Source organism: Panthera onca, chromosome B3 (assembly GCF_046562875.1).
Source record: "Panthera onca isolate mPanOnc1 chromosome B3, mPanOnc1 haplotype 2, whole genome shotgun sequence".
NCBI lineage: Eukaryota > Metazoa > Chordata > Mammalia > Carnivora > Felidae > Panthera > Panthera onca.
Genome location: NC_138344.1, coordinates 122,044,377 through 122,070,614, shown reverse-complemented (window position 1 = coordinate 122,070,614; position 26,238 = coordinate 122,044,377). Strand labels below are relative to the sequence as shown.

The window sequence follows — 26,238 nt, the reverse complement described above, 5'->3', positions numbered from 1 at the left end:
AACCTTCTCCAACACACTCAACAAAGAGGAACCTCCCATTAGTTTCAGACAGCTCCCTACAACTCTCCTTCATAGCTCTATCCCAGTTTGTACTCAGATTTTTCAGTACTTCTATGCTCACTTTCCTTCCCCCACACCCCAAATGCAAGCTCCATGAAGAAGGGACCTCGTTGGCCCTTTTCACCTGTGCACCCCCTGTATCTACTACAGTACATGGCCTACATAGAAACACAATGGAGAGTGACTGAATAAATGAATAATCAAGTCCTTCTACAACATATTACGGTCATATTAATTGCTCTACCTTCCCAGCCAGACTGTGAGATCCTTTAGCACAAGAATATGTCTAATTGGTCTTTCCTCCCCAGCACCACAGGAAGGGGGGGTGGGGTCAAGTATTTCTGGCACCTTTGGGTAATTATTTCCCATCACAAGAGGTGAACCAAATAACTCCCCTCTTTTGTTCTTTCACAGTCCTTAGCAAAATTCCTAACCCATCACAGGAGTTCAGTGTCTATTTCAGATGATTCACCTTTCAAGGAGCCCACACCTAACACTGGCAATGCGTCCTCTATGCCAGCCAGTGGCAATCAGCCCCTCATGAATAAAAGCAGGATTTAGAGCAGGAGGGGCCACCAGGAGATAGGAGGCCTCAGTGTGAGTCCCCACCATAGACTTCCTGGCTTGTTGGCATGCAGAAGGCACCAAACTCCCAGGTGTACAGTTGTTTCAGCTCTAAACATGGAAGACGTTTCCATGGGTCCAGAGGCATTGATTCTACCACCCCATGTTGTGGTTTCAAAATACAGCAGTCAGTCCTTTGGACCTGCGTTTGAATCCTACCTCTGATTTTTGGCTGTGTGATTCAGGATGAGGTACTTGATTGACCACTATATTGACCACTGGGTCTCAGTTTCCCCATCTGTCAAACAGGATTCACAGTAGTTTATAAGGATGGAATAGGATGATGCATGAAAATTTGTTACAAATGAGCACATAAGCAGTTTATTAATGGCAACAGGTAACAGAGGAAAGATCTTAGGTTTAGACTGAGATGATCTACTCAAGGAAGCTGGGTGATAATGGACAAGCTGGGTTCTGAGGTTCAGTTTCCTCATCTGGAAAACAGGAAACAAAACCGTATCTCCTCATTCTGGCCAAGGTCACTCCCAAGTCCACATCCTGGATGTCTACACTTGCTGTTCCCAGCAGGGTGGCACCTCCCCAGCTCTGCCATGGTTCTGTCCTCATTTAGGTGTGGTCTCCCCAGATGGCTTTCCCTGCACCTCTCCAAAGTCACCCACCTGCCCTTTTATTTCCTTCCTGGAAGTCACTTATGTCTGAAATTGTCTAATTGCTATATGTTTATTGTCTACCACACTTCTCACTAGACTGTCAGCTCTATGAGAGCAGAAACCTGGTCTGCCCTGGACTCCAATATACCACCAGAGTTTAGAATGCTATCTTGCACATGCCACGTGCTCAGAAAATACCAAAAGAATGAATGAATGAATGAATGAATGATTGAACAAATGAATGAACACCCTTCATGATCACTGTGAAGAAACAAATGAACAACACAATGATAATGCCCACTATAGTCCTGGCTCACAGTAGCCACTTTATGTTGATTTTCCTTCCTTTCCCTGGGAACTAATTTTTCAAGAACTACAGTCCTTAAACATTATCTCAGCTTGAGATTTAAAACTTTTAAATTGAGCTAAGGTTACCAGACAGGGAGGAAAAAAAGAGAGAGAAAGAGAGAGAGGTAGGGGGACAGTAATAATTAACCTCCCTATGCAGATCTCCACCAAGAGCTTCTTAACACCTCTGCAATGTCTGAGCAACCAAGCCTCCCAGGATCCCCTGAGTGCTCCAGAAGACAGGTCATCAATTGAGCCACTTCTGCATCTGCACAAGTTGCAGATCAGACACAAAGACAAATGGCGCTCAAATCAGTGCCAAGGGGTCAGCGCCAACCAGGGCATAGATTCAGGCTGGGCCCCTGAGAGGACTCAAGACTGAAATGCAGGTCCAGACAGGCACTGACCAGAATGGGGACCGAGATATCTACCTCAGGATGCTGGAGCACCCTGCCCCCTCTGTGACTGCTGCCCCTCCATACACTTAGTCATCCATCTCTGGACTCCCTCTGCTCACTCTGGCGCATCTCACACTACCCTCCTTTTGACACACCCAGCTTGAGTGGCTCTCCTACTCTGCCAGAGACCCCAGGTCAACATGGTAGATAAGTCTACCCTCCCTCCTCCTGCCAGATGCAGCTAGACTATCCCAGGTTAGGCCCTGACTAATAACGGGCAAAGGTGGCAATGACCTCACCTCGTCCACACATTCTAGGTGTCTACATTCTGAGCCATTGAGCCACAGCTTCCCTAGAGCTCAAAGAAGTAGCACATCAGAGGTCAGAAACCTCACCCAGGTGGCTGTCAAGACTCCATCTCCCCAGTGGGCTCTTGCCCAGTGTGCTGAGCCTAAATTCTAGATATTAGCCCTGATGTGAGCTTCTATTTTAAATTTCAAAGAAAAGTTCTGAAGTTCTCTACACTCAAACACAGTTCCTATCAAAATGCCAAAGCAAGGCTGCAATGGGACTGATCTGTGGTTTCCAACCATTGCACTCAGCCCATTACACCCAGAAAACCCTTACCACATGGAGAGAGTGGACTGATGTGGGTCTCACATCATTCTCCTGCCCCAAACCCAGCTTGCATCATCACCACTGGACTAGAGCATGGGCAGTGCTCTCCCATGCTCTAGTCCCAGTGGGTCAAAGTCCAGAGGCAGAGGGGGAGAATTAGCCAGCCAGCCAGCTGCAGAAAATAGGCACTATGATATCAAGTCTAGCAGAATAGGTTGGATGAGGCAGAGAAAGACACAAACAAGGTGGCCCTCAAGCCATGACACATCAATGGCTCCAGTGCCTGGAGAGAGGACTTTCCAAGAGTGTGGGCTGACAGATAACCTTGAACTCTTCTAGCCGGTTCAGCTGTAATCTTGACCCCTTCAGTCCCACTTTCACTTGATACTCAGGTTTCTTAGTGAGAGAGCCAGTTCTGTGTATAGGACACGGGCTTTACCCTCCCCACTCCAGCAGACTCCTGGGGTAGCCTATATTCCTAAATAGCACTGGCTTGACTCTCTGGGATCCCTTTCTCTGATGCTTTTCCAGCCTCCTCTCCCCAACTTTACAGTTACTTAAGCTATCTTATTTCCCCATGTCCAACCAGCTGTGTGACTTTATGCAATCCTTAACCTCTTTAAGCCTGAGTTTATGTATCCCTAGAATAGGGGGTGGGGGTTAAATTAGACAAGCTCCAAAATTTCGTTTTAGCACTAACATTCCATAATTCCATAACTGTTTGAAAGAACATTAACAGCTGGAGTCATCTGTGACAATGATATCTACTTTATCAGAACTGGACGTGGACTGATCTGTCTTCCTGGGTCCCAAGCTGAAGAGGTTTTATGAAGTTTCTCTTAGCTTGGTAAAGGTTCTACAAGTCCATTTCTCCTTCCCATATTCTTATTCCATATTGAGGTAGTAAACCAGGAAGGTAGGAGGCACTGGGCAGATTGAGGAGAAATCAGGAAGTACTGATGAGCAGTAATTTCTTATAAGGAAGAGGAAAGTGCACAGGTTCAAACTCACTGGCTGACACTTCTCAGGGCCTCTCCTTCCCCTCCCCTTTTTGAATTATGTGAAATCTGCCCCAGCAATCTGGAGCCATGCCACCCTCCCTGGGAGAGGAGTTCTGATGCCAAGCTTCTGATGGCTACTCACATCAACACCCTGGGAATCATTCTCCCCACTGATCTCTCCCTTATCCCCATATCCAATTCATCATCCACTCAAGTCAAGGGGGCCACCAGAATATGCGTCAACTCTGCCAGCTGTCACCCACACCGCTGCCCCTACTCCAAGACCTAACACAGTGTCTGGACCCAGCAGGTGCTCAATAAAGATTTGTTGAATGAATGGAATCCAAGAAGACTTCTCTTTCCCTGAGAAACAGAACTGAGAGACAGGCTATTTTTGCAGGACAATGGTGAGTTCAATACTTCCTACCCAGCTAAAGCACCCAACCTCAAACCCCATACCACTGTCTGAGTGCAGAATCCCTCTTGCCCTTCTTCCCACTCAGGTTGCAAGACTCAGGAGTGACAGTGAAACCACAAGCATCTCCTCACTCTGTGGATAAGACCTAACTGTAAGTGTCAGTTTAACATCTGAGCAGCATTAATGCCCAGGAACCATCTCCTGCTCTCTGACAGGGTAACAATACCCAAACAATATATAGCCTGCACTTCCACCCATGCACACCCACACATACCCCTTGCTCGGGGCAGCAGAAGGGAACAGGGCTAGAACTCAGAACCCCCTGCTGGGGCCACATAGTACCACCCCGTAAGAATGTTAAGTCTGCCCCTCAGTCCACTGGCCTATGGTTTTCATGAATTCAAGACAACCTTCCCACCCACCACCCTGCAGCCCCCATCACCAGGGTCAGATATTCAGAATTTTTACACAGGTCAAAGAGGAGAACGGATGGTTTAATACCCCTGCTCACCCCCAATTTCTGGAACTCCGCATCCATCTGCAGGGAGTCATTTGCCACAAATGTCCTAAGCTGGAGAGTGACGTGAGTGGGTGGCTGTCTGGTTTCCTGACCACGCCTATCTCCAGATTTGCCTCATTATTTCACATTGGTGGCACAACCACCAGACAACCTTCCAGACAAATACACAGAACCAGGCTCTAACAGCCCATCTGGCCATACGGTAGACCAGCTCTGGGGGCTGGGAGGGATCCCTACAAGGGGTCCTCCCATGGAAAGTCCCAGCCTCACCCTCAGTTTCATTGAATGTATTTCCACACCTGCCCACCTGCCCCTCCAGCATGACTGCTCTGGAAGTATGTTTTGTTGTGGTTATGAACATAGCCACCGGAGTCAGACACCCTGGGTTCAAATCATACACCGCTGCCCATGAGGGGGTACACCTAGAGAAGTCCCTTGACCTCTCCACTGGTCTCTGTGTTCTCTGTAAAAGGCAATTCACAATGCCTACCACACAATATTGCCAGGAGAATTAAATGCGTTAACTACTGTACGTTAAACTCCGGGCACAGGGTAAGTAGTCCTTCCACTGCTGTCAGTCTCCAACCTCCTAACCCAGCCCCACACACCACACTAGTTACAAATTTGCTTGCACTGAATACACAGATCCCAAGGCCTTAAAGAATGCTCCATCCAAGTAGAAGCTTTGAAAAATAAGCAAAACAAGGCAAACATGAATTTCCCTTATACCTTTCCTGAGGTGTCTCTGTCTTTCCTGTATGTGACCTTATCTGGTTAGAAACTAACTTGTTAAGCTAAAAAAGAGAGTCACCGATTCTTCCAATTCCTAGTCACACCTTTCCACAGTTGTCACCATCATTTTGTCACCAGTATCCTTAATAATACCTTCATTTCTAGAATGTCCCTCCCAATTCATCCCTCCCCCCTAGGAAGAAAACCTGTGACCTAGGGGAAAGCTTGAGGGGTAGGCATCTCAATAGTAACAGTGGTTCCTTCTGGGAGGTGGGATCCCAAGTGATCTTCATGTTCTTCTTTACATTTTTTATTTTGCTTAATTTTTGAGTTTCTCTTTCTTTACTTCTCCCCCCCCCCCCCACCAATGTGCATGGCAAATGTATTCCTTTTTTAAAGGAGAAAAAAATGGAAAGCTATTTCAAGAAGTCCCAGGCCTTGTCTCTAGAAGGTGGTTCATGAAGAAGAATGAAAGAGGATAATATACTCTCATTTGATCCTCAAAGACTAGGCAAGAAGTGACCCACCATAAGAAGGCACCTGAATTATGGAAGCAGGGACAGGGGCATTCATTCATCCAGCAGGTGTTTACTGAGTGCTCACCCCGTGCGAGGTGCCATGTGTGAACAAAACAAAGTCCCAGCCAGCCCTCGGGGTGATGAGGTCCTATTCAGGCAGACAGACAATAAGCAAAATGAACACATATATACTATGTCAGATGGTGTAAGGTGCTGTGAGAATTAGGTAAAATAAGGGGATCTGAGGGCTGAGGAGGGGCCTGCTATTCCGGAAGGGTAGCTGGGAAGGCTTGCCCAAGGATGTTCAGTTTGTGCAGAGACCTGGGGAATGGAAACAGCCAGGGGAGTGGCCAGGATAAAGCATGGAGGTTGGACTGGGCTTAGCAAGTTCAAAAAGCAGCATGAGCAAGGAGAATGAAAGGAGAAGAGGGTGGACAGGTCTGGGGCCAGATCTGGTGGGGCTTTGTGGTCATACTTAGAGCTCTCCACCATGGTTCACTGCATAGGAAGCCACTGGAAAGGTTTGAGCACAGTAACATAATTTGACTTTCATTTTAAAGGATCATTCCAGCCTGTTGGGGGCGGGGGGGGCGGGAAATGCACAGAGGCGAGAGTGGAAGCAGGAGTGCAGTAAGGAGGACCTTGTAATAATCCAGGCAAGAGGTGGTGGCAGTGGTTTGGACCACATGAGTAAGAAATATGGCCCTATTCTGGGTCCATTTTTAAGGGAGAGCCTACAGGCTTTACTGACAGCTTGAAGTCGGGACAGGAGAGCCAGAAGGGAGTCAACAACAATCCTCAGTGTTTTAGGTGTGAGCACCTGGGAGGATGACGTTGCTTTCTTCTCAAACAGGAAAGACTGGGCAGGGTAGGAGGTCAAATTAAAGGACATAAAAGCACAGAAAGTTTGAGTTGAATCAAGAGATGATAGCTAAGCAGGTGCATGTTCACACTTGAGTTGAAGGGAGAGGTCCAGGCCAGACATACAACTCCGAGAGCACTAAACCAGTCCTCATTTGACATTCCAAACCAATCTACGGGGTGGGTGTGACTTCGTTCCTGTTTTGTAAATGGCAAACCTGGGACTCTTAAAGGGGGAGTTACTTGCCCAAAATTTATACACACGGAATAGACTCATCTGCATTCACAACTGAGGCAGTCTGATGCCAAAGCCCAGGACTCAGACCTTAAAAAACCCAGATTATAATAACCAGAAAGCCAACTCAATTAACATGGCAGCCTGTACCTCCCCCGCTCAGTAAGCTGAGCCCCACCTCCTTCTGAGATCGCAATTGTTCTCATTGACTGAATACCCATGGCATATCCTGGCCCCAAAGTGATCTAGCTGTTATGCACAGGCTTCTGCCTTTGTCTCCTGATTTGCCCCTGAGTATCCAAGGAACCTGAAATCAGGCTCCAAATGCCAACCTTCAGCACTGTAGCCTCACTGCCCCATCAATTCCTGCCAGGCTCCTCCCTGGGCAGGCACTGCAGGTGTCTGCGGCACATTTGGGAGGTAACCGTGAGCCTGAAAATCCCATGGCCTTAACCACAGCTGGCTCCTCCCTCTGGGGGAACCTGGCCAAATCATTTGACTGCTAAGCCTCAGTTTCCTCAACTAGTAGAAAGTGGGGGTTAGACTAGAATCTTTCAAGAGTCTGTGAAATACTCAGAAAGTCAAGTTTTTCTAAACACAGGTATCCTGCAGTAGAAAACCCTTGGATCCAGCAGTCCCTTTTTGAATCCTGTTCTGACACTCACTGTCTTAGGGAACCATCACCAATTTAGTCCCTCCATCCTGTCCCTCTATCTCTAATATGAGGGTGACAATATCAACCTTCCAGGGGTGTGGGTAGGACAGTCATGTGGCACATGGGTGTTCCCTATATGCTTACTTATAAAAGTCCCAAAAGCACACAGTGAGCCCAAGATCCCCACTCCACTTAGGGACTCCCCTTCCTCCACAGCACACAAGAAGGACTCTGGCATGTTCCATTCAGCCACCTGATGATTTCTCTCACCTCCTGCCTCGACCTACCCAATCCCCAAAACCCTGAGACCCTAATAGCTCACCCTTCCACTTGTCTCATTTCTTCAACTCCTGCTTCCAAGAAAACCCAGGTCAAAATATCAGGAGGGAGAAAGATGAAAAGAAAATCTGCTGGCCTGTCCCACCCATTACCAGAAGCAGAGGCTTGCTATTAGCAGAATCCAAGCGACACATCATAAAAATTACCACCATCATCAGTGTCATGGCTATGGCTGCTGTAGACCAGGCAGAACCAAAGTGGTATGAAAAGGGGAGCAGACCATGGATGTGGCATCAGATCACTTGGGTGATCTAATCCTCCCATACCAGCTACAAAGTAGCCTTGGAGAAGTCATTTGATTCTGAGCCATCCCCCAACAACAAGGATTATGTTATAACTCTGATTTATGGACAATGACACTGGACTCAGGAGGTGAGGAATCCACTTGACTAATAGATAAGCAGCAGGAAGTTACCCTAGGTCTGCATGTGTGATCCCAAAACTCATGCTTTTCTGTCACATCTTGATACCCAGAGCATTGCAGGCTTTCAAGTCAGAAACTACTGGATTTATATCTCACTTACTTGCTGAGAGGCTTTGGGCAAATTACTTAATCTTGCTGAGCTTTTATTTTGATCATCTATAAAGTGAAGATACTGCTGCCTGCCTCATGGGTCATATCATGAGGGGCCAGATAGCACAGGAATAGCTCGGACACAGTGCATGCATGAAGCAGCCCCCCAGTGACTTAGAGATGCCTTCTCACTGCTACCTCAGGGCTACTGCAGAACAAGAAATGTTTGTATGGTCCAGACAGTTCTGGAACACAGTAGGTCCTCCATACCTGTTCTCTGAAACTTATAAGCCAAATGTCCAATGCTATATGACTATGAATGATAAAGCTAATATTTAAACATGGCTCTTTTGCCCTAAGTCTAGATATCACCTAAAAGTCATCTCAGAGCAGTTGGGTAATCCTGAAACCTGAGAGCACCATATCCCAGGCCCCATCATTCTAGCTCAATTTCCAGCTACTCAGAGTCACACACAGGAGGAAAACCACCATGGCAGAAGAGCCCCCTTTTTGTCAGCTCAGGGTGGGATGCCCTAGTAAAACTTCTGCCTTCAATTCAGGGAACAGAAACAAAAAGCATCCTATTGACTTTGAGGCATAAAGCAAATTAATTCTCCAAACATAGTCCAGAGCACATAACAGCCCAGCAAGGGCCAGCTAAATATGATCAGAAACCAGCAAAGCAATTCTGAAGCCATCAGATCCCTGAGGAAATGAGGATGTTGCCAAGGCACCTATCAATCAAAGCTGATCCAGGAGGAGTTGTGCATGGACACACTGCAAAAGGAATAAAAAAACAAAAACAAACAAAAACTCAAATCCATAAAGAATGAACTCGAGTTCCTGCACCTCAGGCTGTACCCGGGAAACCACAAGTCCCTTTAGAAGTGTTCTGCAAGAAGCACCCACACTCAGGCTTCCCTAAAACACCCTTAGCCTCTTTTCTCTGAAGAATGACAAAAAACCACAGGAGAATGCTGTTGACAGATGAAGACTGGCTTGGTCCTTTGCAAGTTATCCTCTTGCTCTGTCTGTGTGCCAGGATGAGTCACAGGCACCCACGTGGACCATATTCTGGGCTGGGCTCAATGATCCAGCTTGGTGGCTTCTGCTGAGAGAGTAGACCCATGTCAGCCAGGCAGTGTCCTCCTTGCTCCGAATTCTGGAAATCCAGTGACTTTCCCTTCCCATCTCTAGAGTTCTCCTACTACAAAGGTGAAAAGGCCACCCTGCTGCTCTAGTATGTCCCATGTTCCCCGGGACACACACACGAGAGTCCTGATGTCTTTACCCACTATCCTGCAGCGACCAGCATCCACTCTACCCCCACTCATGGTGAAGTAGCCACATGGTTGGGACTGGATGCCTCCGTCTGCTGTCAGGGCAGAGCAAGAGGTTATAACTGCTCAGAGTTGTTACAACTCATTCAGAGAGGGACCTGTGACCTAATTGGTCCAACCAAAAGGAGGCCCAAGACTTTTGTCCAATGGCTGGGCGAAGAGAATTTCTTTACTTTCAAGGGTGAGCTGTACCCACATGAGCTCTAGAGTTGCAGAGCCATTTTACTACCATCGACAGAGCCAGGCTGAGGCCCTGACAATATTGGGCACCCGTAGACTGAACCACAGCTGAGGTCCATTCTCCAAAACTTGAGTTATGTAAACTCCAAACTCCATTCCCCAGAGCTCCCTCTGTATTAAGCCAGATTGAGTTGGGATTCTAATGATTGAGATCATCCCAACTGAAACACCTACCATTCCAGGTCCTTTGAAAATGAGCTGGAACATCCTTCTCCAGCCCCATCTCTCACTCAGTCCTCTACCTATGTGCTATAAAAGGTCAATCTCCTATGTACTGAGGACAAATTCCTCATTTTCTTGCCTTTCCTCATGTGGTTTCCTTGGCCTGGCATCCTCAGTCCTTCTCTTCCATCTACTGATGTCATTCTTTAAATTCCATCTTCTCAGTGAAACCTTCCTCACACTCCCTTACTTCTCAAGAAGGAATCCTCCCTTCCATGAAAGCCCATGTGGTTCCTTCTATCCTGGATCTAGGCCCTCTGCTGTGGTTACATACAGTCATAATGTCCTTCACTAGAAAAATGCCAACCATTACTCTCTTCTGTGTCCCTAGCACCAGACACAATGCCCCACCCCCTCCCGAGGCAAAGGAAGTACCTTGTAGATATTTGCAAAACTGAGTATGTGGAAACCTGCACCAGGCCAGCTTGGTCTGTGAGTAATACTGGCATTCTAGAGGGCATTCTTCTCTCACACCCCATTTCCTAGGCCTCCATAGACCCACAGATGTGCATATGAGAGATAATGGCATGGGGTACACTGTGGATAAGGAATGGGGTAGGAGATCATTGAAGGGCAGAAAATCAGACCTGTATTGCAAACCTCCTTTCTATACAGTATCCAAACTCAATCAAGGTCACTGGAACTCCTCCATCCAGCCTGAATGGGCTCCCTCTATACCACTTCTATCAAATCCACCCCCAACCATCATCATGCAACTCTCGCTAGCTCAGCTCCCCAAGTTCCAGCTTCAGCTCTGTCATCAACCACCTGTGTATTCTTGGGCATTTAACTGCTCCTAGCCCCCATCTCTACATTGAGGAAGGTGAACCAGCCATGCGCTAAGGTTCCACCCACTCTCTAGGATGCTAAGGTTCTATATAAGAGAATGGAATCTCTCCTTTCCAAACCCCCATTGGGAGAAGTCCCAGACTCTAACACTAAATAAGGGCCAGGATTTTTCCCACCCTTCAAACCTTCTTCTGTCCCTTCCTTATTTCCTGGCAAAGCGACACATTTTCTCCCAAAGGGTCTAATATGGTGATTGTCTTAGGTACCAAGGAAGGAGAGGCTCAGCAATCCTTCCTTAAGACAGAAGATCTTAGATGCCAAAATTTGCCAACTGCCTCATTACACCCAAAATCTAAATCTGGAAGCTCAACGGCATGAGAGGCTGTTGTGAAAAGTGCTCATGATATATCTTTAAGTGAAAAATCAGGCTAGTGTGAGAGCTTCCAAAATGTGATGTCGGTGCCTGGCACAGAGTGGGCTCTCAATTAGTATTTGTTAAATGAGAGAATGAACTTCTTTAAAAACAAAATAGCACACCCTGGTTTGTGGATGCTTAGAAATGAAGCTGGAAGGACAGCTTTCAAAATTTTCCCACTGGTTATTTCTGGAGGGGGGATTTACAGGTGACTTCTTATTTTTGTTTTTAGTATTTTCCAAGTGTTCTATAACAAACACACATTATTCTGTAATAAGAAAACAAGTCGCTTTTCTTTAAGGAGGTGAATGTAGAAAAATAAAAGTAACCACACACATATGATAAAAGTGCGTGTGCCGGTTATCCAAACGCCACGGCCCACACACAAGCCAACCTCCTTACCTCCCACACATCCCACCCCTTCTCGGAGAAAGCTTCCCTGCCTTCTTTTTTCTGTCTCAATTCCAGGAATCTGGGGAGTGGCCTTCAAGTGTTAGGCTCATCAGAGTCAGAGCCAAGTACTGAGGCAGCCCCCACCACGCCAAGGGCTGCAGAAAAGCAGACGAAAAGCTTGACTGCCCACTTCTGGCATCCCCCTGGCCAGAACCACCCTGCCAATCCTGGAAGAGGACTCCAGCAGGGTACAGAGAGGCCTCCATCTCATAGGATGCTTGTCTCCACACACATATTTGCTCACCTGCATGTCAGGTCAGAAAGGAGGTTGAAGAAATGAAGTCCTGTGTCCTAGCAAACTTTTCAGGAATTCAGTATTTCACCAGTGCCCTGTGAACACATTTCCTTTCTCTTCATACATGGTCCTGACTCTCCCTCATGACTCTAGACCAAGTCCGTGACCTGGGTCCCTATACTTCTTCCTACCTCGACTCACATCTGCTCAGTGCAGATCAGCTCAGGGTGGGCCAGAGTACTCCATAGCTCAAAGGCAGAGGAGACCTCAGATGAACACAGGGAGGGTGTTCAGAGGAGGAGGGAGGGAACTGCAGGTGACCAGCATCTCACTAATTAGCAACAAGTAGGGCTGAAAGGTAGAGGACAGAGGGTAAGCATTCCCTATGGGGCTTGTGGGCCAACAGACCCAAAGGCTGGCCTTGTGGCTCTTGCGAGAGGAAAGAAAAATGGAGACTGCTCATGATACAGAGACTGCTCTGGCTGCCCAGAGAGAGGGCCTTTGTCCCTCCCTCCCTCTGGGTTCTCCCTGACCCAGAACAAGCAGGCCTGTGGGCCTTGGGAGAACCCCCACCGTCAGCCACTCTTTGTGATTAGCACTGCCCAACAGGGGAGACCCAAGCAGCCCAGATGGGGTGGATTTCAGATGGTCCACCGTCTGTAAACTCAAACTCTCACAGCCTCAGTTTCCTCACCTGCAAAAAGAGGATAAGAATTCCTACTGTTTACTTAGTTATTGCGGGTATTCAGTGACATAATTTTGGCCAAGGATTTTGCACAATGCTTGGCACCTAGAGCTCCACACATGGCCAGAATTATCAGTATTTTCTTTTTTTCAATTATTTTAACGTTTATTTATTTTTGAGAGACAGAGCACAAAGCAGGGGAGGAGCAGAGAGAGAAGAAGACACAGAATCCAATGCAGGCTCCAGGCTCTGAGCTGTCAGCACAGAGCCCAACGTGGGGCTGGAACACGCAAACCACGAGATCACGAGCTAGGCCGAAGTCAGATACTTAACCATGCAGGTGCCCCTTATCATCATTTTCTTAACTTCTCTGGTTTTTCCTCGCCCCCACCTCATCCTTCTGCCCTCAGAACAAATACCAGGTCTTCTGAGGTGGGATGTTTGAGGTGGGGGAAGAAGGTCAGACAGACTTCAGTTGTTGTCCCAGCCTGGGCACTTCTCTGTGCCTCTGTTTCTTCCTTTGCAACATGGTAATAACAATAGTACTCCCTTCTGAGACTAAGCGTGAAGATAAAATAAGAAGGTGAGGCCTTGGGGCGCCTGGGTGGCTCAGTCGGTTAAGCGTCCAACTTCAGCTCAGGTCACGATCTCGCGGTCCATGAGTTCGAGCCCCGCGTCAGGCTCTGGGCTGATGGCTCAGAGCCTGGAGCCTGCTTCAGATTCTGTGTCTCCCTCTCTCTGACCCTCCCCCGTTCATGCTCTGTCTCTCTCTGTCTCAAAAATAAGTAAACGTTAAAAAAAATTTAAAAAAAAAAAAAAAAAAAAAAGAAGGTGAGGCCTTTATAATAGGGCCTGTGCAGAGCGAGCACTTGATCAATCTTAGCTGTCGTTTCCTCCACACCATCATGCTACATCAGGGCTCCAAAATTTGCAGTGCCCCCCGTACTTTTTCCTTCGGAGCAACTCATCATAACTAATGATTACATATTTCTTCGTGTTGTTTAATATTTGCCCTTCCACCCAAGCTTAAGCTCCATCAGAGATAAACCAAGTGTCTCTCTTCATTGTGGCTATATTCCCAGCACCTGGTATGGTGCCTGGATATAGTAGGTGTTTAATAAATATCTGTTGGATGAATAAATGCACGAACAGATAAACAGAATAGTAGCCCTAGCATGGATGATCACCAAGGTCCCTTCCAGCTCTGAGAGTCTCTGACTATTCTCCATTTTTTGACAGCTTTGGAAGAAAAGTTTAAAATGAGCCCCAGAGAAGCTGTTTCACCGATCCCTGGGGAAGACTCAGGGTGGTTGCTGCTGACAGACTTCCAAACACTCAAGTTGTGCAGAGATTTACTCTGATTTTTTTAAACCTGAGAAGGGAGCCTGCCGAATTTCCAGGTTGAAATCATCCTCTCCTCCCTCAGGGCTGCTGCGCACAGGGCACCACGCAAGGCTTGGCAGTGGGTAGCAGGGACCCAAGCCAGGTGACAGGCTTTCCCACGCCAGTAGTGGCCAGCGGGTCCTGAGCAAGAAAGGCCTCATCTCACAGAGCAACAGGTAACCACAGCAGTCCCTGGCATCGCCTTTTTGCCCTCCAAAGAGACAGGGCTTCACAAGTACTGGCATGGGACAGAGGGGGCTCTGAGGCTGACCTTGTATGTCATGACTTCACCCAGCCACAGAAAGCGTTTGCTTTGAATGCAGATTCCTGGGCTCCACCCCAGGACTCCTAACTCAGATGTGCAGTGGGCTGGGCCTGCGAATATGCATTTTATAAGAGCTCCCCAGACATTTTGATGCATACCAAAGTCTGAAAGAGGCTCTTCTCAGAAGGAAACCGATCAAGATAAGCAGTGTCCCCACTGGGTCCTGGGTGTGTATAACTAATTACTTCCACAATTCCAACGTAACTCTGGAAACAGATGCTGGCCTAGCCTGCCAGCACCTGCTTGGTAGCAGAGAGTGTTCTGAACCACTGGTTTGCAAGCCTGACCGAATCACCCAGGCAGCTTTAAAACATACTGATGCCAGGGTCTTTCCCCTAAATATTCTGATTTAATTAACATGAGGTACAACATAGGTTTGGGACTTAATACAGTGATTCTAATATGCAGCAAAGTTTGAGAACCACTGCTCTAACCGAATGTCACCACCCAGCTCACCCTACAGGCTCCAAGCACTGCGAACACCCCAGAACAGCCTTCGCCCAACCAGAGGCTCGAGCTGAGAAAGGATCAGACAGTGGGGTTCACACGGCAAGACCCCAGATATTCCTGAGGCACATGATCTGGTCAGAGCATCCATCCTAAGAGCCCCACATACTTCCCTCCTAGAAGTTGTAGGTGGCTTGCTGAGCAGGCCCCGTGTCCTCAGTGTGTATGAGATAATGGAACACAACTGTGAAGGTTCCTAGAGTCCTCTTTACTAACGTCTTACCTCCGTTTTTACCTCAGCTCCATCCACCAACTCTGCGACCTCAGGCAAGTTAAGCTCTCCAAGCCCCACTCTCCTCATCTTTAAAATGGGAATAACACTCCCTGACACTTAGCCACTACATCCTCACAAGCTACACGCGAGGCACTTAATGCACCTCCTGGCACATGGTAAAAGCTCAATCAATCTTGGCCAGAGATCAAATATCAAATGGTTCTGTTTATTGCCTATTAGATGCTGCATTCTTTCCTTTTTTTTTCCTTCGCAGGAGCTTGGGTCCTTGACAGCTGTTCTGCCAACCTGATACTTTCTACTCCTCCAGAGCTCCCTTTCTTGCCAGGCTTTGCCAGCTCTTTGCTCTTGAACTTGCTACTTCTCCGAGCCTCAGTTTCCTCATCACCAAAGTGGGGGTATAAAAGTACTAGCACCAAGTTTGCTGAAGGATCCCAACATGAAGCCTGGCACAGGGTAGCTCCACAATGCAAAGATGCTGGGGAAGGTGAGGAATAATCATTTCTCCTCCTTGAATTGAGGTTCGGCAAAGAACATTCTCCATCTGCTCTGGCAGCCAGTGGGTAGAAAAGATGCCTCCTGAAGGCTCATGGGGAGATGGCAATTCCAAATTTAGAGCCCAGGGAAGAGGCAGCCCCAGCTCCCCTCTACCCCCCTGGGGCAATGTGCAGAATGCTGACTCCAGCTTGGGGCCCCTCTTACCAGCTCCCCATCCTCCTCACTCCATTTAGCTCTAGCAATCCAATTCCCTTTCCTCCACCCGGAAATCGATGTTTAATTAACACATTATTGGAAAAATAAACACAGTCTTCAATGGGACTGCAATGAAGCTAATGCAGCTCAGCTTGGGGGCCTCAGACCATCCCCTCAGTCAGAAAAAATATTCTTCTCTCCCCTGCCTCTCAACCAAGAAAAAGTTCTTCCTTTCCCCGTGGAGCCCTCCAGCATGGGGAATCCCAGATTCCTCCCTCTGTGTATCCCCCTCCCTGGCTGTAGGCAGAGAGACCACCCATCCCTTCTGACCCTTGACCTGATGATGTCGACACAGGAGGCAGGAGGTGGGATTTGGTGTCAGTACATGTATCACTATTCCCTGAGGGAAAGAGGCACCTTCTTCTGGATGCCCCTTGACTCCACCTATGAAGCTGTGGATGAGCCTTACCTTCCCCCTCCTCTCCAGACTAGAACCAGCATTCATCCAACTGAGGGTTCAGCAGCAGTCTTGCCCTGCCTGACCAGGATGATGAGCCCCGGATACCCCCTCCAGCCCTCAGCCTCAAGAGCTGATCTGAAGACCTCCCCTCCTCTAGGCCCCATTTTAGATGTTCCAACTCCTGCCCCCTCTCCTCCAGGGTTCAGGAGGGGGAACAGTGCAAGTTCTTGGAAACGGCATGAATTCTAGAGTCAGACTCAAGGTCTGTTACTTCTTTCTCACTGTCCGATCTTAGACAAGCTATTTAACCCCGTTGGTTTCCTTGTCAGACAAATGAGAACACTACCTATCTAAAGGAAATATGGCAGAACACCACACTTCGCTTACAGCAGGTGCTAGATGACAGTCCACTCACCCGACTCTCCCACTAAGGGCCAGGCCCTGCTGTGGGGGCCTTGGGGAGTGTGAGCCCATCAAGGATCAGGGCCACGGAGCAGAGAGAAATACATTGCAGGTTCTCTGCCTTCTGCCAACTCACCACCAACCCAAACAACCTAAACTCCTCCCTCTGACAAGATGCCTAAAGTGAGGAAGAAGGTAACAGACACTGTGGGGAACAGAGTTTCCAAGTGCCATCACAGAGACAACCAGCAGTGCCACTACAAGGCCAGCAGTGTCCTCCCCCTAAGCCTAAAGTGGCAGCAACTGACTGGCACTAATATCTTCAGCATGTCCCAGAGTTGTCAGTCAGACTGCCCAGCAAGTGGGTCAGTTCTCAGAATCAGGTTCCCAGACTTGGGGAACTGGAGGACAGGCCCACAGAGGTGGTATGACACAGTAGTTAAGACCAGAGGCATCCGAGCCAGGCCCGCTGGATTCGAATCGTGACCTTGCCACTTCTACCCACAGTACCTTGGACATGTTATTTAACCTCTTTAGGCCTTGGGGAAGGGGGCGTAATACAGAAATGATAATAACAGCACCCACCTCATAGGGTTTGGCAAGATTAAGGGAGATAATGCATGTCAGGGGCTTAGCATGGTATCTGGCACAAAATAGGACTCAAATGTTGGCTAGTGTAGTAAGAGTAGTGAGATTAGTAGTAGTGGCGATGTTTATAGAAAAACTAATCAAAAGATTCAGGTCTTCATTCTTTACAAATGTGGGATAAGTGGAAATATCTCTGGGGAAAGGCTCTACTCCCAGTCACCTTCTTCCTAAAATTGGATTTCTGTCTCTTGTATTTCCCTTTCCTCTCTCTACCCATTAACAGAAAGTGGGTGATGCCATCTCAAAGAAAGATGACTATATATTTTATCATCCAAACCAGGACACTTTTGAAAGTTAATAATTATACACTAGGACAAAGGCCTAGACGAGAACTGTCTCTGCAAACCAGGGCATCTGGTCACCCCATCTCAAGGTCACACAGAAACAGCTTCATGCCCTATCTCAAGATCCAGGCACGAGGTAAGTCTTCCCTGGTTCTCAGAATCCACTTTACTCTGGCCTCCTTTCCCCCAGCACCCTGACCCCCAAAACACACACACACATAAACACAACACACACACACACACACACACACACACACACACACACACACACACACACACACACACACACAGGGCTAGGAGGTCTAACCCCTCCCCAAGTCACAGTCAGTTCCTAGGGGTGAAGCAGAGGGATTTGGTAGGGGCCCTTCACCCACATTTCATGACATCGTGCTCCCCAGCCAGCCACTGGACATAGAAATGAAACACATCAAGGCTAATGTCTGACCCCATGCCTCCCTTTTTTTGAGAAACAAGGGCTAAGCCAGTCTAGGAGAAGTATTCAAGCTCCCAGGTCAACAAGATCCAGTCACCAGCTGCTCGGACTTCTGAATGGAGCCCCAGCTGTATATGAGAGTAACCTTAATGGGTAGGGCTACATGGGACTGAGAACCTAGAGCACGCCACTGCAGTCTCTTCCTCCAGTACATTCAGAGGATGACCTTGACTAGCTCTCAGAGACTCCAGTAACCTTGGAGTATAGGCCAGCAGTCTTCCTCCAATCTCTCTCTACTCTGTAAGAATCAAGCCTGCCCTCTTTAAAGACACACCTACTCCCACTCATCTCACCTGGTGAGGAAAGACCCACTCCTCTGACAGAGGAAGGAGGAGAACTAAGAGGGGCCCTGAGGCTGCCACTAACACATTATCCTTTGAGAAGGGATGCATACTCACAAGGCAGCATGATGGTGTGAAAAGAGAAATACCTGGACAGCCAGGAAACCTGGACTCCAGCTTTGTCTCTGGATCAAGTGTCTTTGGACAAACCACTTAATCTCTGGAAACCTCAGTTTTCTTGTCTGTATTTGAGGGCACCGGGTGAGATGATCGCTCAACTCCCTTTTACCTCTAACAGTATAACATAAGGGTTATGAACTGGGCTCTAGGAGTTCAAATCCTTGAACTGACAGGTTACTACATTACTTTGTGTAAGTCTAAGCCTTGGTCTCCTCCTCCTTTGTCCAAGGCAGGTAATAAGAACATACTGCATTGAGCAGTCTGGAGAATAAAATGAGATACTGAATGTTTACAAAACAACCCATCTTGGTGCAGAACTTGGTACATATCAAGGTCCTCAAAAATGGCAGCCATACCAATACTATTACCACTACCACTATGATGATGATGGCTAATATTACAGGGATGAGGAAGGAGGCAGAGTCACTCTGAGTCAGGCATGGAGACCTTTCTCAATCAGAAAGTTTCATACTTTCCAATCCCTCCAGCAGATCTGGGACTTGCAGGGAGGGATAAGACAGCCAGAGGCCAAGTTCAGCCTTCCCAGAAGACAGGTCCAAACTGCTAGAGAAGAAAAGAGAACCCCAATACCAAACCCATATGGTTCTTTCCTCCAATCAACGAATATTTGTTGAGCACCTACTACGTGGCAGGAAGTGTCCTAGGTGCTGGGAACACTGCGATGAACAGAAACAAAGCCCTTGAGCTCCTGGAGCTTGCATTCTAGAGGAGACGAGATCACCTTAACACTTCAGTATATAATACAGTACTAGGTAGCGATTAGCAAATTTGAATTAAAGGCAGGGTAACAGGCTGGAAAGTGGCTGGAGGTGGGGTCAGGGGGTTATTTTAGAAAGCCAGTCAGTATAGGGCTCTCTGAGCAGGCATCATTTGAGCACAGACCTGGAGGAAGAGACTGGGAGCAGGCCCCACACATAGCCCCTGCTGAGCCCCGTACTGCCACCTGTGGCTGGCCCAGCTGCACGGCCTCACTTAGTCACTGCAGAGCAGCCAGGGCTGGCCCTCAAGGGTCAGAGCTGCGCCTCAGCCATTTCCCCCTGCAGGTGCATGCTTGGGGGAGACCCGGCCTGATCACTGCCGGGACTAAGGTACCAGGCAGGTACGTTTCTAGGAGGCAAGCTTTGGAAGAGGCACTTCCACTTTTTGCAAGTCCCCCATCCACACACAAGGGTCATAAAGAGGTAAGAAGAGAGGGAGGATCCAAAGAGCATTCTCTAATCTGTGTCTGGCACAAAAATTTGCCCCAGAGGCATCCTACTCGCTATTTCTCCCCTTTCTCTGGCAATGACGTAACCCTTTCTCCCTAACTCTTCAAGGTCAGCCCCGGGAAGGGAGAGGGATGTCAGAAATGGAGGACAATCAGCATTTTGCTCTGGGAGGTTTTTTTTTTTTTTTTCTTTCGGGCAAAATGTTTACCAATTTCATTTACAATTGCATAAAGAAGGGCACACCTCTAGCCAAAGGAGACAGAAAATGGCGTCTGATAGTTAAGGCAGCTGGAGCCCCGAGCACTGGGGGCTCGGCTGTTTTCCTGGCCCAGGGAGATCTCAGCTCCTGGGGGCTGCAGCCTCAACCAAGGCCGAGCCTCCCAAGGGTGGCTGGTGCTGGGAGGGCAGGGCCCTTCTCCCTGGGGCTCCAGAGATGGTGGGGAAACCCTCAATTTCACCCACCTCTCTGCCTTCAGTCTGCATCCGCCCACCAGTCATCCACGAGCACCCCCCGCCCACAGGCTGGTTTGGGGACGTGGGGACCTCACGCAACGCTTCCACTGGAGACCCGAAAGGTTTCTCCCCCTCCACCCCCTTCTCAGCTATCCTGAACACTCCATTGCCCTCTGTCTCCCACTGAACACCCTCGCTTTTTGCCCTCCCCTCCCCAAGGGGAAGTCAGCTTCCCAGGGCTGGCACCCCCACACCTCTCCAGAGCCCCGCGCACAGCCATGGCCAACAGTCACACTCCGGCGGCACAAACAGGCAGTCAGCCTCCTGCGTGACCCGCACACATGGTGTCGACACTCCCATGTGGTCCAACTGGACGCACACTGGTGTCTGACAAAACACAAACATCCCCCCAGCCCCCACCCGAAGGGCAACACAAAGGCCACGAAGAATTTCAAGACCAGACGACATCGGACATCAGAGAGAGAGCCGGGTAGGACAAAGACATCACTCCGTGCTCGCAACGAACAACGACAACTCTGGGACGTTCTGCAGTGCCCTCTGGCTTGACACAGCCCACTGAGCAGAGCTGTGTGTGTTGGCGTGTGTAAGAGAGCATACATATGTGTGGGTGTGGGGGTGGTGTCTCTCTCTACTGTCCAAGCAGCAAACCTCCCCAGAGGTAACCCAGTCCAGACTCTGATTTCCCCGCAACCTTCCTCCAATGTGCCGCAAACGCATATTACACGGATGGTTAAATTGGATCATTATCACTGGGTGCTTATTTGGCCAAAAAAAAAAAAAAATCATTAATGTCATCTACCCCCACTCCACTCCCCTTTTCAAGAGGCGCCCTCCCCCAAAGACTCTCCAACATGCTAATCCCATGAACTGCGACACACCACAGCTTTCGGGAAAGAATAATGGCGAGGAGAAAGAAGAGAGCAGTGTGGGGAAGAGACGTGGATAACGTTACTGCATTGCCCGTATGAAGATGGGTGGAAAGGAGCCATGGTGGAGGTAGGGGTGGGGAGAGCCACAAAGGGGAATGAAACCAAACGAAATCCAGCCCTTGGTCGCCTGTGTCCGTGTGTGTGAGTCTGTGTGCAAGAGCGTGTGCAAGTGCGTGTGCAGATGTGCCGACTTAGCCCTCCTATCAGAAGGCTGCATCCGTGTGGCATGTAGGAAAGGCCATCGCACCACTGTTGTGTTGCAAGAAAAAAAAAAAGGAAAGAAAAGAAAAGAAAAAAGAGCCGCAGAGCCATCAGAATCAGAATTTTCTCATCGAGATGGAAAGGGCTAGAGGAAAGGGGGAGGGGGTGTATGGGTAGGGGAGAGCCGCGTGTGGCAATAGAAGGCAAGAGGAGCATGGCAAAATTGGGGGAGGATAAAGGGGGTAATTGGTGGTGGGGTGGAAAAAACTACACGAGCGCCTGAGACACACACACAATACCCAAACGCCAACCCCACCGCTCCACTGTTCATCTAAGGCTGACAACCTGTCCCCCATCTCCCGCTGCCTCTCTGTGCCCCCAAAGCTGGTGCCGGTGGATTTCTCTATCTCGGTTTTGCAGCAGTGGGCTAATTACAACCAAGCCCCCTTACCAAATTAACCCCTCCCCTCCCTCTCTTTTTCTCTCTAAAAGGCCAATTGAAGAATAATGTGTTTTTAGAGATAATGGATTTTTTTTCCCAAGGAGCGAAAGAAAGGGGGATGCAGAACAGAAATTCTGCAAACCGGTGACTTCCGACCCCATCTCCATCTCCCCTCATATCCCCACTCGCTGTAGCTTCTCATCTACCATTTTCCAACCATCCCCTTGTCCCCCACCACCCAAAAGAAAAGACCTTCCTACCATGCATATCGACAAACACACCAACCGCCACCCAATCTCAGTAGCCGATCTCAAAACCCCAAGCATCAATCCACCTCAATACATTCTTTCCCTTATATAAGAAGCAAATCATCAACATATTCAGTAGAAACGCAGCATTAAAAAGAAATTAACAAAAAAGGAGGCCAGACCCCGTCAAACCCCCAATAATTAATAACAGGGAGCTACCAGAGAAGCAAAGAAGTAGTTGTCTCTCAAAATCTAGAATCCCTTTGATTTCTGGCACCCTCATCTTAAGAAACAATTTTTTTATATCATTATTTCACTAGAAAGGGCCGGAAAGCTCCAGAAAAGGGCATTCGCACAGTCCGGTTGTTCAAAAAAAAAAAAATTAACCCAGCCCTGTTGCTCACTTTAATAACGAACTTCCAGCATCCAGCCTTTTCCCCCTCTTCCAGAAGGAAGACTGGCTCACAGGATGAACCCCAGGCTGCAGAAAATGGGCCAAGAGCCCTTGCTCTCCACTCCCCAACCAAAAAAAAAAAAAAAAAAAAAAATCAAACAATAGGAATGTCTCTGCACAACCAGCACCCATCTGAAATATCGTTTGCCCCAATATCACTTAGGCAGATTAAGCTAGAAGATTAAAAAAAAAATACCAGCCTTGCTATGTCTCTCCCCCCCTCCAACCCTCCGCCACGTACCCAGTAGCCCTTAGGTAAACTTGCCCATCATAACCAGCGGGACCATTTTAACTCGAAAGGCGATGCAGAAGCCCTTGAACGATGAAAGGAGACTCTACCCCAGAATGGCAAATTCATAGAGGGCTAGTTCTTCAGGTTCACCAGACCTAACCTCCAGGTGCCCCCAGATAGACTATCCCGAGCACAGAGTCACCCAGTGCGCTGGGAGTTCAAATTTCCATTGGAACCTTCATCACAAAGGCAAACGGTCATCTGACCCCTGAAACTACACTGTCCTCCAGGTGTGATGAGGAGTGACCCTCATGCTCCCAGGGCCATCCATAGGACCCAGGGCAGAGAAAGAATTAGGAATGTTGAGGTGGATTGGTCTAGTAAAAGGAAACTATCTCCCCAAGCGGGAATGACCGGAGGAAGCGGGGAGAGGACGGCCCCAGCTCTCCCACTTTTCCTAGGTGGTCTGACTGTGTCTTGCTCCATCCTAGCCTAGCTATTAATGATCTCTGACCTTTGCATTTAAAAAAAAATTAAAAATCAGTGATCAGGGGAAAGAAATCCTACCTTACCTAAACCCCTGTAAGAGTTAGCAAAAATACAGTTGTCTCACTGCATGATGATATTTCTATATCAAGATCAAAAGAGGAGGCATTTAATGGAGGGAGGAAGAAATTTATTTTTTTTAACAAGTAATCACAGGGTAAGTCACCTGCAAATCAGCCGAGCCCATAGGTTGGTATTACATCACTGGCCTAGGAAGGGATGGGGGGTGGGGGGAGGACAGATTATTTTTCCCTTGTCATCAGGATGATGTTTCTAAAGCAGTTAAGTTTCATGGTTAAAAAAGAGAGAGTGAAAGAGCCAAAACTCTGGGTACAACACAATACCTTGAAAAAAAAAAGACATCGAACCAGCCTTTAAGGTCACTGAGAGCTTGCAAAACCCACAGTGCTTACACAGAGTGGAAGTTTTCAGGCAAGCCTGCTACTAAATCATTAATATAAACAAATGGAAGGCAGAGAAGGAAGATTCCCTTGTAACGGATCCAAACAGGAGCATACACGCGCACACACACACATACACACACACACATATACATACTCCCTTTTCACCTCTGATTATGCCCACCTTCACAACAAGATAGCGGGAGTCCAACCTGAATCTTGAGACTCAAGAACCACATCCTCACACCCCTTCCAAAAAAAATCTATTTCTCTCTCTCTCTCTCTCTCTCTCTCTCTTTCACACACACACACACACACACACACACACACACACACACACACACCCCTCTCAATTCCTCAACAGCTAGGGAAATCCCTGTCTCAATTCAATTTTGTCTTATGATCCTCAGAGTGTCTCTTCTCCTTCTCATTTGAACCAGCCCTCCCCCCCCCAAAAAAAAAATAATTAGGGGGAAAGTAACTACAAAATGCCAAAAAACTATCTGCCCAAAATGAAGTGACAAGCACACATCATTTCAGACTAAAAATCCAAGCAAATAGGAGAAAGACTTAGAAGAAAAAAAGATTTAAAAAAATCTAAAACATTCTCTGACTTTTCCAACATCTGGAGCAAAAGAACTCAACTTCCAGGAGCAAGTGAAGGAAAAGAAAGGCAGTTGAAAAGCCATTCCCGTGGTCAGCTGAGACTCTCTGATCCAGCATCCAAAAAAAAAAAAAGAAAATCTAGGTTGGTGGCTCCCAACTGAAAACTTCTACCCTCTCAGGAGCAACCTCTTCCCAGAACGAACAAGAACCTTGAGTTGTTTCACATCCTGCCTGCCTGCCTTTCCCCCAAAACCTTACCTTTCCAGTTGAACAGAAGATTTGGGATCTGTTTGTTTGTTTGATGTTTAATCAACTGAGTTTTCTGGGTATGTTTCCTCTTTGGAAAGGTTCAAATTCCAGAATATTTCTCTCTCCTTCTCCTTTTCTCTCTCTCTGGGAGGGAGTGGCGGGGAAGAAGGGAGGGGGGTGTCGGAGGTGTGAAAAGCAGGTCCGCGGTGGCTCAAGATGCTGGCGGCTGCGAGAGAGGGGAGGACACGCTCGCCTCTCCCTCTCAGGGAGTTGCATGCAAGAGGAGATGTGTAGGGCTGAGCTCGGAGCCTGAGACTGCCGGGGAGCCCAGGAATTTCACGCACTCCAGAGCCGGCCCCTCCCTCTCCCACACAGACCCCGGCATTTAAAGAGACAGCCAAGCTGCCTGGCTCAGGGCTTCACCTCCTCCCTGACTGTTTTGCAAACAGCTGAGAAGATACCATCAGGGAGGGGCACTGTGCAGCCCCCTAAGACTAAGAGGCAGTGTCAGGAGCTCAGTTCTCCCCCTACCCCAGCCTGAGGAAGGTTCTTTGCCAAAACCGAAGCAGGAATGAAAATAAAGACAAAATCTTCATTTATGGGTTCAGTAGACTAACCACTTCCCCACTGCTGAAGATGCATGTGTCTCATTGCAGACAGGGAGTGGAAAGGACCCTGACCTAAAAGCATGCCTCAGTTTCCCCAAGTAGCCACTCCTTGCAAAACCAGGGCAATCCTTGAGCATCAGATGGAGGCTAGGGCTGTAACTAGGACACAAAGCCATTCCTTCAACAAGCACTTTGGATGCCTGCTTAGGAAGAGGCACAGCGTATAGGATGAGGGCTGGGGACATAGAAATGAAGGTGACAAACTGGGCTTCCCCTCCAAGGGCTGCTAGTTACAAAGACAGATGGAGGCATAGCCAACCCTATGCACAGGGGCTGTGAGCTAACAAAGACAGAGGCAAGGGTCTAGCACTGTGGTGGGTCAGGGGGATGGCTCCCATCTGTGGCTCACACCCTGAGCTCATGGCCTAGGTATTTCTACTGCACCCCCAAACCCTTCAAAATCCATTGCCAGTTTTGCTGAACTAGTCTATGTCTGTGGAAACACTTCCGCATTCAAGACTAAACAAGAGATGACAGTCGGTGGCACCAAACACAAGGTTTTGTTCAGCATCAGGCCCTGGTGCCTCACAGTGGGAAAACAGCCCCACCCCCTTTCTTCTCCAGCCTTCCTTTTCTGAAGGGCTACATGGCATGTCCCTCATCTAGCCAGTGCCAATGGCAGGTATCGCCGCTAACAGCTGTTGAGCACTTACACATGCAAGCACATGGGTCATCTCATTCAATCCATGGAGACCGGTGCTATTTGACAGTTGTCCATCTTACAGTTGAGGAAATCAAAGCTTTAGAGAGGCTCTCTAAGGTGGCATAACCAGAAATAACCAGACTGAATTTGAACTTGGGTCTGACTCGAGAGCCTGCCTACTCAGCCACAGTGCTACA

At 48.2% G+C, this 26,238-nt stretch overlaps 1 protein-coding gene across 14 annotated transcripts in view; it reads right to left on the bottom strand.

Annotated features, from left to right (window-relative positions):
- The window catches only part of NRXN3 (neurexin 3), a 1,572,196-nt gene extending 1,547,101 nt beyond the window's left edge, over positions 1–25,095 (bottom strand). For 2 of the 14 annotated variants that reach the window (XM_060620422.3, XM_060620437.3), the window contains exon 1: positions 24,740–25,091. The gene's annotated coding sequence lies outside the window, so the exon portion shown is untranslated. Of the gene's footprint in view, positions 1–24,739 lie in introns of all 14 variants that reach the window. The other 12 variants (XM_060620427.3, XM_060620430.3, XM_060620438.3 and 9 more) reach the window with 8 other exon arrangements.
- Between the last annotated feature and the right edge of the window lie 1,143 nt (positions 25,096–26,238).